The 20,557-nt window shown below is 37.1% G+C and overlaps 1 protein-coding gene and 1 non-coding gene across 5 annotated transcripts in view; both read left to right on the top strand.

Annotated features, from left to right (window-relative positions):
• Positions 1–20,557, top strand: part of RALA (RAS like proto-oncogene A) — a 61,510-nt gene that overhangs the window by 16,702 nt on the left and 24,251 nt on the right. For 2 of the 4 annotated variants that reach the window (XM_010979069.3, XM_064487717.1), the window contains exon 2: positions 15,259–15,333. The exons of 1 other annotated variant lie outside the window; for it this stretch is intronic. The gene's annotated coding sequence lies outside the window, so the exon portion shown is untranslated. Of the gene's footprint in view, positions 1–10,891; positions 10,982–15,258; positions 15,334–20,557 lie in introns of those variants that run through there. One more of the 4 variants, XM_064487716.1, reaches the window with a different exon arrangement.
• On the top strand, positions 7,339–7,445 carry LOC116154150 (U6 spliceosomal RNA). The gene has a single exon (XR_004138035.1). It is a non-coding gene; the product is annotated as a U6 spliceosomal RNA (small nuclear RNA).

Here is a 20,557-nt window from a genome sequence, read left to right on the forward strand (position 1 = left end):
ATCTGGAGGTAGAAATTTGTGTATCTTCCTATATAGAAGTATATTGACTGAAAGCATGAAAGGAATGACTATAGGTAGAAAAGAGAGGTCCACTCTGAACCCTGAGATCTACCAACACTTAGAATGAGGATAATGGAAAAGGAGCAGCAAGCAGTAGAGATTTAAAAAAAGAAAAAAGAAAAAACCAAAGTGATTAAGGTATCTTGGAAGTCAAACAAAAAATGTATTTTAAGAAAGAAACATTGTAAATTAGCTATACTTCAATTAAAATATGGTTTTAAAAAATTGGGCAAAAGACGTGAAGAGACATTTCTCCAAAGAAGACATATAGATGGCCAACAAGCACATGCAAAGATGTTCAGTATTGTTAGAGAAATACAAATCAAAACTACAGCGTGGTATCACCTCACACCAGTCAGAATGGCCATCATTAAGAAGTTTATATATAATAGATGCTGGAGAGGGTGTGGGAAAAAAGGAACCTTCCTGCTCTGTTGGTGGGAATGTAAACTGGTGTGGCAACTACGGAAAACAGTATGGAGGTTCCTCAAAAAACTAAAAACAGAGTTACCATATGATCAAGCAATCCTACTCCTGGGCGTATATCCAGAGAAAACTCTAACTCAAAAAGATACATGCACCTCAATGTCCATAGCAGTACTATTTATAATAGCCAGGACATGGAAGCAACCTAAATGTCCATCAGCAGAGGAATTAATCAAGAAGTTGTGGTGTGTATATGTGTGCACACACACACGCATGCGCGCACACACACACTCACTCAGTGAAATACTACTCAACCATAAAAAGAATGAAATAATGCCATTTGCAGTAACATTGATAGACCTAGAGATTATCATACTAAGTGAAGTCAGACAGAGAAACACAAATATCATATGATATCACTTAATGTGGAATCTTAAAAAAAAAAAACACCAAAACTTATTTACAAACCAGAAATAAACTCAAAGACATAGAAAATAAACTGGTTACCAAAGGGGAAAAGGGAGGGAGGAATAATTTGGGAGTATGGGATTAACATATACACACCACTGTTATAAAATAGATAAACAGCAAGGATCTACTGTATAACACAGGGGACTATATTCAGTATCTTGTAATAATCTATAATGGAAAAGAATCTGAAAAAGAATATATGTATTTGTATAACTGAATCACTTTGCTGTACAACTGAAACTAACACAGCATTGTGAATCACCTATAGTTCAATAGAAAAACAAATGGAAGCACAGTTGAAAATTCTAATTTAGTTTTCTAAGATAGGGAATAACATGTTTGCATCCAGTAGAGGGGGACAAATTGAAGCAGGAGGGCTGGAGGATTGCAGGAGCAATAACTGTTGAGTCAACTAGAGGATACGGGATCTACTGCATGAGCGGGAGATTCGGTCTTAACTAGGATCCAGAGCAGTTAGTTCCACTTATAGTAGAGGTTGGCAAAACTGCGGTTCTGGGGCTAAATTCAGTCTACTGCCTGTTTGTGAAATAAAATTTTCTTGGAACCCAGCCACACCCAGTTATTTAGATATTGTCTATTGCTACTTTTGAACTTCAGCAACAGGGTTGGGTAGTTGCTCCAGAAAAGCCTAAAATATTTACTGTCTGGCTCCTTACAGAGGAGTTTGCTGACTCTAGATTTATAGTAACTAAAAGAGATGGGATGAAATATAAGTGGGAGAGGGGAAGAAGTAGAAGGCAGGTCTAGAAACTGAACATTTTGAAAAGGTATTCAAATACCTTTCCTGGTTTGGGTGAGACCAGGTAGGAAATCAGAACCTAGAATGTGAGCAAAATGAGTTGTAGCCTGGATGTTCTTTTCCTAAGGTCAGTCCTTTGAAGGTCTCTTGTCTCCAAAGCTGTAAGCTAACTGTATATAGTCAGCTAGTGCTGTGTGACAAATGACCTCAATCTTACTGTCTTAAAACAGCAAACATTTATTATCTCAGTTTCTGTGGGTCAGGAATCAGAAGTAGCTCAGCTGTATGGTTCTGACTCAGTCTCTCATGAGGGTGTCAGCCGGGAGGGAGGGTGTAGCTCAAGTGGTGGAGCTCATGCTTAGCATGTACAAGGCCCTGAGTTCAATCCCCAGCACCTCCTCCAAACATAAATGAATAAATTGCCTTCCCTCTCCCCCCAAAATATTTTTTTAAAAGGAATCAACCAGGACCACGGGCACCTGAGACTTGTCTAGGTCTAGAGGGTCGGCTTCCTATCCTGCTCACATGGTTGTCAGCAGGAGGCTTCAGTTCTTTGCCACACAGGCTTCTCACATAGGACTGCTCACAGCATGGTTTCGCCTGTAGAGAGTAATGAGAGAGTGTCCAGGACAGAGACCTCAGCCTCTTATTACCTCGTCTAGGAAGTGACAGACCTTCATTTCTGCTGTATTTCATTGGTCATGCAGATCAAGGCTGGTACGGTGTATAGGAAGAGACCACATAAGGGTGTGAATATGGGGAGGCGGGGCTTGTCGGGACTCATCTTGGAGGCTGACAGACCCTCTTGATTATCCACGGAATTCTGTGCATTACGTTGTGTACTTCCAGCTTGGCTCTGTGTCACCAGTGTCTTCACAGGTGCCCACAGCAGCTTGCAACATTTTGATGCTGTTAAAGCCCAACCACAAACACTGGTTTAAATAATTTTTCTTTTTTACTAAAGCTTTTTTTTTCTGATTACAAAAGTAACATTCTTGGTAGAAAACTGAAATAGAGACAAATGAAAAGCCCTGGAAATTAAACATTTTTCATGTTCCCCTGTTTAGATTACTCTGACTGAAATTTTATTTTGCTGTCTGATGTTTTTCCTGTCTGTACTAATTCATATCTATTTAAAAAGCTGATATGTAAATACTATTTGTAAGCTACTTTCATGTATTTTGTGAACGTTTTTCTGTGTCGTTCAGTACTCCATGCCATTTTCCCCCTTTTTTCCCATGTCATTTTTAAATGATTGTTTTATAATTCTATTATATGGCTATTCGTAATCTAATCTTCATTTTTTTATTATTCTGGATGTTACAGTAAATATCCTTGTCATTAATTCTTTATGACAGCCATGATTATGATAACTGCTTTTTAAAACAAATACCTGTTCCTACTCATAATTCACAAAAAAATTCAGCAAAAGCAGTAACTCTAGGTGTATGCTTTGTGGCATTTATATTAGTTTTTAACTAGAACCATGGTGGGACTTCTGTGTTGAAGGTCTGTAGACTTTATTGGGTTCTGAAAGGGGACTGGGATATTCACATCCTCAGTTAATCTGTAAAAATTGTTCAATCACTATAAATATAGCTTACATAAATAAACCTATCGTGTTGGATATAAGAATGGAGGTACATTCAATGTCCCTCAAGCTCCCAAACCTCATAATATATAAGGTAAGAAGCAAAAAAGTTTTATAGAGGTTTGCAACTTGGCTGTGGTGATTTTAGTAAATGACCTTATTATCAGGAGATTGAATTTCTTTGTAGTCAAATGTTACATAACATTTTCATGGTTGTATTAATTTATTAAGAAAATTACATGAAGTATCAGTTCAGCTCAGCAGAATTATCTCTGACAATTCCATTTTAGTTTTTCAGGTTTTTTTTTTTTTCAACATTCATCTCATAAAAGCTAACTTAGCCTCTGAGACCAGTGTCCCATTTGTCCATCATGCATAATACATTGTAATTCCAGGTACTACAACAAAGCGTTACCAGATGTGGGAGCAGTCTGCCTGTCTCCTTTGCTGGCTCTCCTTTCCATGCGCATCCCCTCAATCAGCAGTTCTTAACTGGGGTTCCTGTTCTTCCTAGGGGAGTGTCTCAGAATCAGTACTGATTATGTATTCTCCAAAGACATTTTCAAGAGCTTAATTTCTTTGTCAAATGTGTTATGTATGTACTAGTTGTTTGCTAGATCCTGTGCTAAGTGGTGGGAGTACAGAACTGGGAAAGAAACTCTTTCCTACTGAAAGCTCTCAATAATTAATGTGATGAGAAGCACTTGGAGGAGTTTGTCCAAAATGCTCTGGAACCACCGAGGAATTAGCCACCTAGACCGAGAGAGCAGTCGGAAGGCGGGGAATGCTTCACAGAAGAGGCTCTGTTTAGACAGCGTTCTTTACCTTTACATACACATTTACATCACCCTATTAAGCAAAAATATTTCAACTAAAACATTTTTATCAAGTTGTATAAATCAAGGACTTCCTTTGCCCTCGATTTAATATGATATCAAATATGCATTAAATTGGTCATCTTAGAAGTAGCTAAAATGTGTGTCGATAGAGTGAGGAGTTTAAATTTAATCAGCTCCGTCTCCACCACCTACCTCCCTTTCTTTCTCAGTTTGAGTTCTTTGATGAGAGCTCACACACAGTTCATTCCATTTTTGAGATCCTGCCAGTAAGCCAAAATCTGTCTTTCTTTCTCTTTTCCTCAGTAATTTTAGTTTTAAATTCTAAAAACTTTCTCCCAGTCTGTGGCTTATCCTTCCATTTTCTGTTTGACAAGGAAGTTTTTAAAAAATTATTAACTGAATCTATCTAGTGTGTTTCAAAAAATGTGACAGTTTTCTTCTTTTATCAGTGAAAGAAGTTAGAAATTACTTTAAAAAGATGAGCAAATGGCAAACAAATTCCTTTGAAAGCCGCATATAGAGGGCATCCTAAAAAAGAGGCAGGTCAGGTTCCACCAACTTCTGTGAGTTTCATCAACTCCTGGACCTTCTCTAGGGTGGGGGGAAAGGCAGCTTTCAAAAAGGACAGTGTTACAGCGTTTTGTGTACTCCTTCAGCGCCAGGTGGGAACATTTTTTTCCTAGACTAAATCTAGGAAGTGGAAAGTGGAATCAGTCTGTCCTTCCCCATAAGGGCTGTCCGATGGTTTAAAAAAAGAATAAAAACAAACTCCATACATACTTCTTCCCAAAAAAAGAAAAGGAAAAAAAACCCCACTACTTTCCAGAGCGGAACCAGCTCCAGCAATTCAAATTAGTCTGTTACAGTCTTCACAAGCATGTTTTGCTTTTAAACATACAAGAAACATTTTTTAAACAACAGAACAAAAACTAGCACTAATCCAAATGATCCAGACGGGAGGAAAAAAAACAACTAGCTTTTGATGTAGTACAAGTTAGTATTTGTACTTCTGTGGATTTTTCTTTTGGTATTATATTGAAGAAAATTGCCAAACTCAAGGTCACATGCCTAACCCTAGGCTTTCTTCTTGGAGTTTTGTAGTTTTCGGTTTTATATTTACAAATGGTCCATTTTGACTTAATTTTTATATATATTGGAAGATGTGGATCTTCAGTTCATTTTTTGGCACATGGATATCTAATTGTTCTAGTGTCATTGTCAACACTGTTCTTCACTGCATTGCCTTTTGCACCTTTGTCAGCAGGTGTCAAAAACTGAACTCACGTGTCCATCAACAGGTAAATGGATAAACAAATTGTAATGTATCCATACAATACAATACTGTGCAGCAATCAAAGAAACGAGCTGTCGATACAAGCAGCAACAGGGATGCATCTCAAAATTATGGTGAGCAGAAGAAGCCACAGAGAGTACATAAATTCATAGTTACAGAAAGCAGATTGATGTATGGGGGGGTGGGTGGAAGGGAGGGATTATAATGGAGCAAACTGTTTATTATATTATACGTCAGTAAAGCTGTTACAAAATAAAATTCTAAAAATTAGATAGACTAACACAGTAGTTAGACAAACTTTTGATAGCCAGAGTTTTTCTTTTCCTCTTCCTTAATTCTTTTCCTCATACTGCAACTCTACTTCAGTATTCCTATTAAAGAAAGATGTGGGTCTAAACATAGCATCCTGAACATGTTGTGATTATTGTAAACTCACTTCAAATATACCTTTTATTTCTTTATTCAAGTCATTAATATGTCATGCTAGTCCCTACTGGGTCTGTTACCTTCCTTGGTACCACATTGTTCAAATACCTACAAATTCATTTTACTTTGTTGTCATGCAATTCAAATCTCCCCCAAAATATCTCCACATACTTCATTAGTAGCAGTTGAGAAAGCATCAGGATTGAGGTATTTAAGGTTTAGGGGGGAAGAGTAGAAAAGGGACAGATAATGCAGGGAGATGGTATTAAGGAATTTAAATTTTAACCCAAGAGCAATATGGAATCTGAAGAACTTTAAGTGAACCATGTCGAACTGATTTCACCTTTTATTATGATAGGGTGTACTTATATAAAAGGCAGGCAGGATTAATAATAAGGGGGTTTGTATCAGTCCCTTTGGTATTTCAGTTCTGTACATAGCTTTTTGGGGTGGCAGGATCATAACCCCTATTCTGATATCTTAAATTTGTTCCCATGCTTTGTACATCATAGTTGCATCCTATCCATCGAAATATAACTGACAATTCAAAGTTTAGAACTACCTGAATTCTCTTGCTTCTGACTACTTCTTGGATTTATGAGCATGACAACTATATTTAAGCCTGAGAATTTAGTCTGCTGGAATTAAACAAATCTAGGCTTCATCTGTTCATGCTGGCTGTTTCTCAATATGAAATCTTAAAAGTAGCATATAAGAGCTTTAATTTTTTTTTTTCCCTTCAAACCTTTAGAGTCGAATTTCACTGATTTGGTTAGTTACGATTCTCTGTGAGGCCACTTCTGATTCTTGAATACAGCAAGAACCCAAAAAGGAAAAAAGGTGATTTATGAGCAGCAGCCAATTATCTGGCAACCAGAATGCTTTGTTGTTCAAGAGCCTTTCGTCACAAGTCTCTTTGTCTTCGTTCAGCACCTGTCACTGTGTAACCAAGACCATGTTTTTGAACACCTGGCATAACATAAAACCACTAGAGCACATTGAAGCCAGTCCCTCAGGAGATTGCTTCAACTCAGACTCCATTAGCTGAACTCGGTCCTCCAGGATGATGGATTGGTGAATGTGGAGACCTCTGAGTGGGTGCCGGTTACTAAGTAGAACAAACGTTCTCAGCCCATCCCTTGAACTGAACCCTGAACTTGGGGATAGAGCAAAAAAATTGAGAGGGGGTAAGGAATATTTGCTTCAGAAGTCATTTCGAGTACATAGTGACTTCACATCCAATCTAACTACACTGGCACAGATAAGTAGAATCTGCTGGATCGTCCCATCCTGGCTCAATTCCAGTTTTAACTCTGCCACAACTTTCTGGTGAATTTCTTGAAAGCAACTTAACTCTTTTTGAGCCCTTGTTTCCTCACATGGAAAATGGGAGGACTGGATTATATTTAAGACTTCCTTCTGTGGTTCTTCAGTTGAATTTTATATTTATCTGACTTTAAAAAATATCTTGGTGCTCGCTTCGGCAGCACATATACTAAAATTGGAACGATACAGAGAAGATTAGCATGGCCCCTGCGCAAGGATGACACGCAAATTCGTGAAGCGTTCCATATTTAAAAAAAAAATGTATCTTGCAGCGAAACTTTTAGGTAAGAATGAAAGTAACTTGTTAAAATCACACCGCATGTACAATTGGAAGAAATAGACTAGTACACCGAAGGATGTTGTATTGGGTGAGGTCTTCCCCAGGAAAATCTCTCTTTGTCTGGAGCCTGCACCTTCCAGATGTTGTATCTCTTTGATCATCAGATTGTCCTCTATATTAGCTGAAGCCTGTAGCCTTAAATGATAATGAGATATTACAGCTTTACTTCTGACTACTGGTTTGAATTTAGGTACGCATGTTTAGTGATTTTATTTTAAAGGTATGATTGGGTTTTAGTGATACGGTTTGAAAAGACTGGAGGTTTACTGTGCATGGAGCTGCTGCTCAGCCTGAGGTTCCCAACCATTCCTGATGAGCCATGGCTGTACCCAGTAAACCCCTTAAAGAGAGAGCACACTCTCAGATCACTTGCTCTGTCCCCTGCACACACACCTCTTCCCCTTTCTCTCCCATAGAGTAATAGGGCATGCTTTTCAGTCCATGTTCTTGCTGTTAAAGGCATGTTGGAAACAACTGAGTAGGGTGGCCCTTTCTTGACCCCCATAGATGGTTGCTGAATGTGGGACTTGTTTTAATTGAATGTTCTCCCGTCTCTACTGCCACCATCAATCTGTCTGTAGCCGCAGTGGTCTTTATCCCAAACAGAACAATCGTTTGCCCTGTAGCATCATCCCAGACTCACTCCTTCTTTCTCAAGTCCATCTTCTCTATCCCGCTTACCTCTGTGTACAAAATCTAGGTATGTTTTTGCCCATCTGTGGCCTGGTGTTATCAGACTTTCAACAAGTATAAAGAATTTAGTGCCTGGTACAATGTCATACGTTCAGTCAATGTTAGCTGTTTTTAATCCTTGGCCACTTTCTATTAGATGAATCATATGAAATTGCTATTTTTGTGTATAAAAAAAGAAAGCTCATGTAGGCAATTTCGTAGGGTCCAACTTTCGAGATACATAGTGATAGTGCTTAACCAGGATGCAGTTAGAATTACCTAGGTAGCTTTTTACAAAATGTATATACACTGTCCGCATTTAGACCAGTGAGTCGAGATCTTCACGCGTGGGTCATGGATAAATACATTTTTAAGAAGCTTCCCAGATTATTCTAATCTGAACTCCTGCTTAAAAACACCTGTGAGAGAATCTTCCCTTCAGGTTATTTTTCTTTTAATGTAAAGTTTTTTTGTTTCTTTGGAGTGTTTTTTTTTGTGTGTGTGTGCAGACCTGTATGTTTTTGATGTAGCCAGTTGTCTGGTCATGAACTAAAACTATTTTTATGGCTCTACAAATCACTGTCATTTTAAATTTTAAGATATGATCAAATCTCAAATTAAGATTTATCAGTAGTCAGTCTTGGGAAGGAATAACCAGGTGCTATAGGATGTTTTCATGATTTTCAGGGAACTCCTGAGTCTTTCTCCCCACCCCTGCCCCCCAATTTGTAAAGTCACATTATCTTTCCTATAATTTAAACTTAGAATTTTGTACTTTTCATATACACTTTTGCCTTTCCGTGAAAAGGAGAATTAACAGTAGTAACAGGCTACAGTTCAGTATTAACTTTCTTGGCTCACAGTGCAGCTTACCTACATGATTCATAATTTAATGTAGCCAAGAGAAAAATGGGGTGAGTTTCTTTGAACAGTGGCTGTCTCCTTTCTGATGGTAATTTGTGTGCTGTGCTCTTATTATCAACCAGTGTTTTGAAATCTCTGCGCAAGTGGGCTCTAGATAAGCCCAAAGTTATGAGGAAGATTTTTCGCTTAGTTCATTGGCAACTGTAGACAAAATATTAAAACCCAGAAAAGAGAATTCAGAGCTATTTTTCTACCTCCCACTACCATGTTCTCTCTAATGTGCATTCCCTGCACATGAAAGGTGCTTGCGTTAGTGGCATATGTGTGTATATATATATATATAATCTTTAATACAAAGAAGTTTAGTGTGGCTCCTGTACAAAAATGGCTCTCAAACTTGTGTGTGAAGCATTTCATTAGAAATACATATATACACTACCATTCCATTGATGTACGCTAATGATCAGCCTCTGCTGTTTAACTCAGAAAAATTTTCATCAGGAATATTGAATCCTTTCTAGTGTCTTTTCTTTTGTGTTAATTATACGGCTTTCCTCATTGGGCCTAACCACGTGATTGTACTATTTTATAACATTCTTAATATTAAGCCATTGTTATATTTCTGGGATAAAGCACATTTAATTCTAGTGGATTATTCCTTTATTAAAAGGTGAAATTCCGGTGTTTGTATGTTATGAAATTTCTGTGTTCATAAATGCCATTGTAATATGACTTTTGTGGGGATGATTATCGCTCTTTCAGTACCACTGACTTATTATCCAAATAAAATGACTTGGTTTGCTTTTCTCCGCTACCCATGAGAGTGATCTTTTTATGTTTAAAAGAAATTGCAACTAAAACTGTCTGTGCCCCAAGCCTTGTAAAAAGGTCAGTCTTAGTATTTTCTTTCATAGTGGTAGTAAAGTTTAGATGGTAAACACTTAGGGTCTGGATTTTTTAAAATCCTGGCTCCGCTGCAACAGTGTGATTTGGGACATTTGTTTTTTTGTTTGTTTGTTTTTTTAATGCTCTGTGTGGCTCAATTTTCTCACCTGTAAAATGTGGGTAATAGTTATGAAATCTTTTGAGAGTCTCATGATATAATCAAGTAGTTGAAAAAGTATCTGATATAAACACTCAATAAATGAAAATGAAAATGAAAATACTATTTATTTTCTTCCAATGCTGCAGTCCCATCTCCAGGTATTGTGATTTTTTAAATCTTTTTTCTCTTCTTTTCTGCTTTCCCTGTAATTTTTTTCCCAGCTTCTTGAACCATATGACTGAGTGTTTTGTATGAGATAGTCCTTAGAACAAGATAAAAGTTGAAAAATATGAACACTAGGTGATAGGAACACACAAGTGACTTTTCCCCTCTTCTCTTTACTCTCTCTGTTATATATGATGAGCACATGTTACTTTTATGATCATGAAAAATTGCTGAGGGAGGGGGAGCTCAGGTCCCCCACGTGCATGGCGGGTGACCCACACTAATGGTAAGAATAGAAGTACTCAGCAGCATTTAGGATAGCCCTTGGAGGTGAACCTGTAATAAACAAATTTGCAAAGGAGAATTTAATCGATAATATTCAAGTTGTCATTAAATATAAGTTGAGATAATATATTTCTTGAATTCATTGTCAGGAGGTTTTTAATTTAAAAAGTGACATTTCCTATATATCTGCTGTGCCGTCCTTGACAGTGAGCATCTTGTAGGGCGTACCAAGAGGGTGGCCTGGTTGGAGAGTGCATGGTGCCATGCATAGCAAGTCAGAATTTCAAAGGTTATTAGTTTGTATTTTCTTTCTTTCCGGTTTTTTAGCGGCTCTTTGTTATTCCTTAAAAAGAACTGGCTATTTAACCACTCTTCGGCAAAGAAACTCAGCAGGTGATCTAAAGAGCTGCAGTAAAGGTTAGTTGGCACAAAGGGGATTTTCTTTGTTGCTGTAGTTAATCGTTAGCCTTAAGTTCCTGGTTTGTTAAAACAGTTTCAGTACTTAATTTGCAGGGCCATGACCGATTGATATGTTCCCTTATAAATTTTGAGTTCCAGCTAACCTGTCCCAGTGCTATAAACAAGACGTTAAAAATAAATCATTTCAACCCTTCTCTATGGCAGTGAACACTGCTGGCTCTCCCTTGGCTTCTCTCCGCCTTGTGCCTCACTCCCACTCCTTTTTATGCCAGTTACCGCCTAATCCTAATTTCTTCCTTATAGACGATTCTTTGATCAAGTGTATCAGTGCAGACAAAAGAATGTTGCCTGTCATTGCAGTAAACAGCAAAGGTCAGGAAGCCATCAGCCACCGTGTGCCCTGAGGGGGATTCTGGGATTCCGGATGGAGAAGAACTAGATACTGGCCCTAGAGAGTTAAGATGCATATCTAAGGAGTTAATTTCCAACAGCCCAGACTCTTGCATCTTCCTATACATAGAAAAGCACTAAAATCATTAACTTGGTGTCTGTTTTTTGTGATTGGCAAGGTTTTTGTTGTTGTTTTTTCCCAGCAAAAGCTCCTATTTATCCTGGCTCCTCCCTTACCTCTGGAACAGTTCCTCAGAGCCCTTTGAGAGGCCAGATCCTGTGCTGTCGTCCTCAGTAAGGTTCCCCGAATAAAGAATAACTCACAACTTTAGCTGGTACATTTTTGTTCAGTGGACATCAGAAAACTGATTTATTCTTATAACTAGTACCGAATAAATTATATTCTTTAAAATGCAGGCTAAGTTTTTAAATTGAAATTTAATTTAATTTAATTTAATTTATTGAAATTATTATATAAGTTACAGGTGTGCAGTATAATGATTCATAATTTTTAAAGGTTATACTCCCTTTATAATTATTAGAAAATATTTGCTATATTCCCCATGTTGTATAATACATCCCTGTAGCTTATTTTATACATAATAGTTTGTACCTCTTATTTTCCTACCCCTATCTTGTCCCTTTTTGCTTCCCTCTCCCCACTGGTAACCACTAGTTCTCAATATCTGTGAGTCTGCTTCTTTTTTTGTTATATTCTCTAGTTGTATTTTTTTAGATTCCACATATAAGTGATATCATACAGTATTTGTCTTTCTCTGTCCAACTTACTTCACTTTACATAATGGCCCCCAAGTCCGTCCATGTTGTTCCTTTTTTATGACTGAGTAGTATTCCTATATATATATATATTCACATATATTCATATTGTGAATTCATATATATATATATATACACACAGACACAGACACCCCCCCCCACATCTTTATCCATTCATCTGTTGATGGACACTTAGGTTGTTTCTACATCTTGGCTGTTGTAAATAATGTTTTGTGAACATTGGGGTGTATGTATCTTTTTGAATTAGTGTTTTCATTTTTTTCAGATATATATCTAGTGGAATTGCTGGGTCATACGGTAGTTCTAATTTTGCTTTTTTGAGGAACTTCCATATTGTTTTCCACAATGGCTGCACCAGTTTACCTTCCCACCAGTGGTATACAAGTGTTTCCTTTTCTCCACATCCTCACCAACATTTATTATTTGTGTTCTTTTTGATGCTAGCCATTCTGACAGGTGTGAGGTAATATCAGTGTGGTTTTGATTTGCATTTCCTTGATGATAGTGACGTTGAGCATCTTTTCATGTGCCTGTTGGCCATCTGCATTTCCTCTTTGGCAAAATGTCTGTTCAGTTCTTCTGCCCATTTTTTAATCAGATTGTTTGCTTGATGTTGAGTTGTGTGAGCTATTTATATATGTTGTATATTAATCTCTTATTGGTCATCATTTGCAAGTATTTTCTCCAATTCTGTGGGTTGTCTTTTTTGTTTTGTCGATGGTTTTCTTTGCTGTACAAAAAACTTAGGCTCATTTTAATCAGATGTGTTTAATAGAGATTTTCATAATTTCTAAATTTGAAATATTTGGAGATTCCAAGTCAAGTCAGCTCTGGATTGTAACTCATTTACTGTGAAAGCCAGTAGAATAAATTAATGTGTCCTGTTCCTCTATAGCCCCAACTCCCTGTGAAATGACAGGGGGGAAAAATTTTACAGGCAGAAATTTGTAAATTCATAACTGAGAATGGGAACAGATGGAGTGACCATCAGCAAAGCAGAGACTTTCCAGGAGACAGAAAACAGATGGCGCTGATGGGTGAACCAGAGTGGAGGAAGCCCCAGCCCAGCATACCCATGAGGGAGGCTGCACATGGAATCTCTTTTTCTCCATAGAGTCCTGAAGAGACTTTAGACTCGAGTCAATAGGAACAGAGCGCAGAGAGTGGAAAGGACATGGTATTAATTAAGGGAGGATATATTAAGAGCTCACTGGCTATCCAGCCCACTCACTCAACCCATACAAAGATTGCAGCACGTTGGTTACCCTGCTAATTTTGAAAATCTGCTTTCAAAAAAACCTTTTTATACTCTCAGCCTGAGGACTAGGAGTTCTAATGTAAAAGTTAGTGTCCCAGGGAAGACTCTCCTCATTTTGATATTTGAAGAAAGATCCTACCTACCTGTCAACCTGTTCTTGCCCATGAACCCTGAAGTGAAGTATGTGCATTAAAATGCCAAGAGCGTAGAGTCTATGACCTCTCCTGATCAGCTGTGAGAAGCAGATCTACCCAGCAACAGAAGAAACCTGCTACAGTGGACTGGGAAAGCAGGAGGAAAGAGAGCCTAGCCAGTAGCGACTTGAAAATATCAAAAATGTAATATGATATACTATTGCCAGGTTAGTAAAGGATACGAATTCCCAAAATAAATAAATACATGGAAAAAATGTTCACCCTCATCATGTAATCAGAGATGTAGTTAGAAATAATGAAATCTTTCCAGTATATAATTAGCAGGGTTTTTTTTTTTTAAAGAGTGCCCTGTTGCTAATAGGAATGTTGTGAACAGGCTTTTGAAAAGCATTCGGACAATATGTCTGATAAACCTTAAACCATTCATTCATTTTCCCTCCTTAAAATCTACCTCATGAAAAGCATTTTAAATGTAGAAATAGATGGTTACTTATTATAATATTGAAGAATTCTAAACAGCTGTAATGTCTTTAATTACCAGATTTGGTAAGTAAACTCTCTACATCTCCAGGATGATAGCGTTAAACATCGCAGCTATGACGTCAACAAAGCAAGGTAGAAAAAGCAAGTGTGACTCAAGTGGAAAGGGGTGCAGAAGGAGAACTTGTGGGTTACAACTTAATAACCTCCTCCCCCACATCTTTGTCCTGGACTGTAAGATCTTAAAGTCAGGGATTCTGACTTGTTCATCTGTGTACCCACCCACCACCTCCTCCCAAAGCCTAGCACAGTATCTGACTCTTAATAAATGTATGTTGACTCAGAAAATGGGTACAGGGGGGAAAAAAAACAGAAAGGAAATCCAAAAGCAAACCGAAGACCAGGGAGGCCACTGTGCAAAGAGGGCGCTAAGTTAATGAAACTTGCATCCAAAAGAGGAATTTAACAGATGTCTTCATGTAAACCAGAAACCATACTGAGATTCTTTAAAAAGATTTTGTTTGCTAATCACTGTTTACTGTGAAACTTTTTGTCAGTATTTCTCCTAATATGTTGTTTGATATAAGGCTTGTTCAGTTAATCAAATATCCTATTCATTTTTAAATGTTGGATCATTCAGGCATGGTTAATTCAATTATTTTTTTTTCTGGTTCCACTTTTTAAAATCAGCACAGTTTTCATAGATAATGTCAGGTTTATAAATATATCAATAAGAGAAACTGAAAATAACAAAGTATATAAACACCTAATTTATAGCTCAGATGCAGTAGAATCTAAAGCAGGTGTAAATTACATAAATTATACTTTTTATTAGATCTCTTAAGCATTCAGGCTTTGAATATCACTTCTTCCAATTTTGTAGCTGGTAAGTTTAATAAATAACATATATTGAATTTTCAAATTTAAAACATTCACATGGTTCAGAATGCAAAAGATTATTATGTATCTTGCCAGAGTCAGCATAGGAATATAGAAGCAAAATGTATATTCTTTACCATTAATAAGTATTCAGTGTTTTTCTTTTTTTCTTTTGTTTTATACTGTTATTTCTTTTATTAAATGTTTTTCTAAACTACATAATCTTATTTTAAAAGCACATTTAGGGTTCAAAGACAAATGTTAAAATAGCTGTAAATAGTAGTTTATCAGTTCTTTTCTCTTCCACCTTTCAGGTTCCGCCCTGTTACTTATTTCTCAACGTTGCTGAAGTCAAGTCATAGCGTGGTAGTCAAACCTCTGGGACTGGGGTAAGAAAACTGCTTATAATTAGGCTTTCCTTAGATTCTTTTAAAATATTCTGATCTATTAGAAGACCAGTATGGATTTCCATCATTTCTTTGCACCAGCTCTTTTCACCTCCCATCCCCCTAAAAAGGCTGCCTGTTCCTCTTCCTTTCCTTACTCACATCCACGCGAGCCAGGAAGTTGAGTAGTTTGGCTTGAACTGTCCCTTCACCCCAGCACATCTAATCTATCCCCAGATTTGGTTGGCACTTTTTTCTTGTCTCCAATCCATCCCCGTCTTCTCCCTCCTCCAGACTCGAGTCATGGTTGCCCTCTAGCCTTCCACCTGCGCTTCCTACCTTCTGAGTCTTAGTCTCTCACTTAAAAACTCCTGGTGGCTCTCTTTGCTCTATGGATAAGAAAATCTAAATTGCTGGTATTTAAACTTCTGTTTCTGGCCCTTTTCCCTTCTTACAGCTTCGTCTCTCACCGTCACCCACAGGGTCCCCAGGTCTGCTGATGCTTTGTCTTTCAAGTCTCAGCTTAGCCATGACTTCCTCCTGAGTTCTGGGAATTTTTTATTAGTTTTAACTGCGGTGAGGGCTTTACCTTTGTGCTGCTGATACTAATTTTATACTGACTGGTGGCTGAATATATGCCGCATATGAAGGCAGGCTCTTCTAAAAAGATGCCTAAATGTTTACGTTACACATACTTTGTGTATTTAAACATCTTACATGTGCTGTTTTATTCATCCTAACCTTAGTTTTTACAAACAGGCTGAGACCCAAGGAGATAAGTAGTTTGAGCCTCCCCATGATTTTAAGAGTCTATGCTTTGATGTCTGACAGCATGTCTGGCAAGTCATAAAAATAAATTTTATTATGCAGACAAGGCAAATTGTTAAGCCATCTTTAAGCAGTTTTCAACTGTACCTTAAAACAATATGATTTTCTTTAGTTCAGTCTTCATTATAATTTTGTGTTCTTACTCGTGCAGTTTGGGTAATTGGAAAATATTAAGTTATAATAGTATATATTATATATTATATATTATATATTATATATTATGTTTTAGAAGGAAGACATTGCCTCAGGGACTTTCTGACTTTGATTGTTTCTCCTTTTGAGCTGATTGCATACCTTCAAATGAAGGAGGCCCTTCTAAGAGTTTAGGGTGTCACTTACTACTTATTATGTTTCTCCTGGACTGACTTCAATTTTCTCTTTTTAATAATTAATAACTTAATATTAAGATTTTGTTTATAAATATTCAAAGTGAAGTAGCTTCTTTGTTATTTAAAATTTGTCAAACATTAGGACCCGAAAAGCATGAAACGTAAAGAAAAAATTGATAAATTGGACTTCGTCAAAATTAAAAGCTTCTGTTCTTCAAAAAACGTGTTAAGAAAGTGGAAACATAAACCACAGACTGGGAGAAAATATTTTCAAAATATGTCTCTGGTAGAGGATTTGATTCCACAATATGTAAAGAACTCTTAAAACTCACTTAAAAACCCAATTTTTAAAAAAATGAGTAAAAGAGTTGAACTCCAAAGACATAGATGGCAAATAACCACATTAAAAGATGCCCAGCATGATTAGTCATTAGGAGAATGCAAATTAAACTCACAGTGTAATATCACTACACGTCCAATAGACTGCCTAAAATTAAAAGACCGTGGCTGTGACTACTAGGATGTGGAGCAGCTGTAAACCTCATACCTGGTGGATATGCAGAAAGGTGCAGCCGCTTTGAAAAGCGTTTAAACGCATACTTATCGTTACAAGTTAGCAGTCCCACTCCAAGGTATTTATCCAAGAGAAATGAGGACATATATATATATATATATATATATACAGAGACCTGTGCACACACGTTTGTAGCTTCTTTATTCATAAAATTTTAAAAATCGAAACAGTCCAAATAAATGTGAATGGTTAAATTATGCTACCTCCAGATAACAGAATACTAGCCAACAGTTAAAAAAAGAGAGAGAGCGATGCATGTGCTACTGCTACGTGTTACAATACGAATATATCTCTAAAGCCTTAGCTAGGTGAAAGAACAGGCACAAAAGGTAGCCTTTGCATTTTGATGTAAATATGAGCCATTCATATAACATTCTGGAAAAGGCAGAACCATAAAAACTGAAACCAGATCAGTGGCTGCCTCTGGATGGGGTGAGGGGAGGAGACTGACTACGGAGGGGTAAGAGGAAACCCTTTGGGGGTGCTGGAAATGTTCTGTGTCTTGATTGTGGTGGTGGTAACGTGACTGTATACATTGATCAAAACTCAGTAAAAGGGTGATTTTATTGTATGTAAATCAACGTGCCTTTAAAGAAAAAGTTAAAGCCAGTTTTCAACACCAGAAATTACCTTCATAAATTTAAGGGTCATTAGGAGATAGATCAGATGATGTAAGTCAGGTCCTTTATCTTTTGACTCAATCAGGGGTCAAAAATGTTTTACTGTGAAGAAGTTTTTATATATTAGAAATTAATAGGTGTTTTTTATTATCAGAGTTTTGTGCCTTTACCAATATATAATCTTCTTGTCCTGAGAACAGGGTCTACTTTCATTTATTCACGTCACCTTTATGTTACCTAAGTATCATTATTAAATTGTCTTCATGTGTATCTTACATAGTTCATGTCATTTTATTCTTAGTTATGTACTCTTGCTGAGTCTTGTCAAATGAGTCTTTTCTTCCATTATATATTCTGACTGGTTATTTGAAAAGAAATTTATTTTTTTTTATATAACATATCGATTATATAATCATTTCCCTTTGAAATCTCTTGTTTATAGTAATTTTTCAGTTGATTCCTTTGGTCTGAAATCACAAGCAGTGGACTTTGATTTCTATCAAATATCATTCCAGATCATGTAGAGATAATCGATGAGTTTTGTCATCTATTAATATGAAGACTTACACTGACTTCTAAAAAAGAAAGCCATCCTTGCATTCCTAGTTGAATCCCACCTGATCACTTTGGCTTATTCTTTTAACGTGCTGGATTCTAACATTTTTTATTCAGATTTTTTTTTTAATTGAGGTATAGTCAGTTTACAGTGTTGTGTCAGTTTTATTCAGAATGTTCACACCATATTTACACAATAGGTTGGTCAGTCTGTTTTTCCTTTAGTCTGTCTTTGTTAGGAACTTTGCGTCAGTGTTAAACTAGCTCCCAAAAAAGAATTTGGAGACTTTCCGTATGCTGTGAAACATTAAACAGTATTAATACCTGTTCTTTAAATGGTTGGGAAAATATGCCAGTGATATTATCTGTGCCTGATAATTAACCTAAATAGTCTCAGATCCCTTTAAAAATAGAATTGTGTGTCTTGCTTTCTTCATCAAGCATATTCTAACTCTTCTAAAATTGTTCATTTTATACTAACTTCCTTTATCGAGCAGGTATTGACCCTGTACCTACTTATGCTTAGTAATGGTTTGTAATGATTTGATAGAAACTGAACTTTCATGATCATAACCTTTAATGCACCGTACAGATTGGAGGGGAGGCAGATGCTTCTTTATTTACAAGGAATCTCTCAGTAAGAACTTTCACCAGCTTATAGTTTGATTAAACTAAAGTCTAATAATGAGCATCTTTATTATGAAAGTCTAAAAAAGGTAATAATGAGTTCTGGAAATACAAAGATCATTGGGGTTTTTTTTGTTTTAGTGGGCAAAGAGTGTTTGATATCTTACTTGGTAGTATTCCTTATTGAGTATTGGACAACTAGATTGAAGTTTCTTAGAAATTTTCATAAAGTTTAAAATAGAGAGCTTAGAGTTTGGGGTGGAGATTTGGGGTCTGAAGCACCTCGACCCACTTCCTCCTGTGTGTTGTAGGCTGAACAGTGGCCCGACAAGATACTCATATCCTGGTCCCCATAATCTGTGAATATTACCTTCTGCGGCAAAGGGGACTTTGCAGGTGGATTTGAGGAGGATTTTTCTGGATTATCCTTGTCAGATAAATGTAACCACTAGTCTCCTTATAAGAGGGAGGCGGAGCGAGGTTGGACTGCAGGAGGGGAGAAGGCTGGATGACCACAGAAACAGAGGTTGCAGTGACGCAGCCAGGAGCCCAGGGAAGCTGCTCACACAGGTTCTTCCTGAGCCTCCATAAGGGGCCCGCCCTGCTGACACCGTGATTTTAGCCCCTTAAGATTCATTTTGGACTTCCAACAACACGAACTGTAAGATGATAAACTTTGTCTTAAGCCCCTATAAATGTGTGGTATTTGTTATAGCAGCAATAGGAAACTTAATATTGTATGGGTACCTGTTAACTGAACATATGAGGGCAGGGATCTAGGCCTATGGAATTCAAGTCCGTATCCCCAGCATCTAGAACTGTCCCTTACATAATAAGGTGGACACTCAATATATTTGTTAATAGAGGAAGGGGAGGACAAAGGGAGGGAGGGAGAGAGGGCGGGAAAGCCAGGTAATTTATAATTTAAATCAACATTGTGAGTATGGTGTAGGTGTCTGGTTTCTGGATGACACAGAGAAAACCAGTAAGGTTGAAAACTTGAAGCCCACCCATAACGAAGTAGATTCTATACTATTATTCTAGGACACCACTTTTGAAAAATAGAGCTACTATATGATCTAGTAGCTCCACTTCTGGGCATTAACCCAAAGAAAATGAAAACAGTAACTCAAAAAGATACATACACCATGTCCATTGCAGCATTATTTACAGTAGCCAAGACATGGAAGCAACCTTAGTCCATCAGTAGATGAATGGATAAAGAAAATGTGGCACATATATACAGTGGAATATTATTCAGCCATTAAAAATGAAATCCTGCCATTTATGACATGGATGGACCTTGAGAGCATTATGCTAAGTGAAATGAGTCAGACAGAGAAATACAAATACCATATCATTTCACTTATGTGTGGACTCTAAAAAGAGGAGAAGAGCTTATCAATACAGAGAACAGGTTGGTCGTTGCCAGGATAGGGGTTGGAAAGCAGAATGGATGGAGAGGGTCAAAAGGTACTCACTTCCACACTTCCAGTTATAAAATAAGTAAGTCATGGGGATGTAATGTTACCCAAAAAGGGGTGAGGGCATTGTGTAATTTAAAAGATTTTTTTGAACTGTAAAAGGTGGAGAATAATTGAGGAACCAAATAAGCCAAACAAGTTAGAATTCAAGGATCCCTATCTTGTTATTTGAAGGGGAAAACATAAACATACACATACGTGGAGGAGTCA

Source organism: Camelus dromedarius, chromosome 7, assembly GCF_036321535.1.
Source record: "Camelus dromedarius isolate mCamDro1 chromosome 7, mCamDro1.pat, whole genome shotgun sequence".
NCBI lineage: Eukaryota > Metazoa > Chordata > Mammalia > Artiodactyla > Camelidae > Camelus > Camelus dromedarius.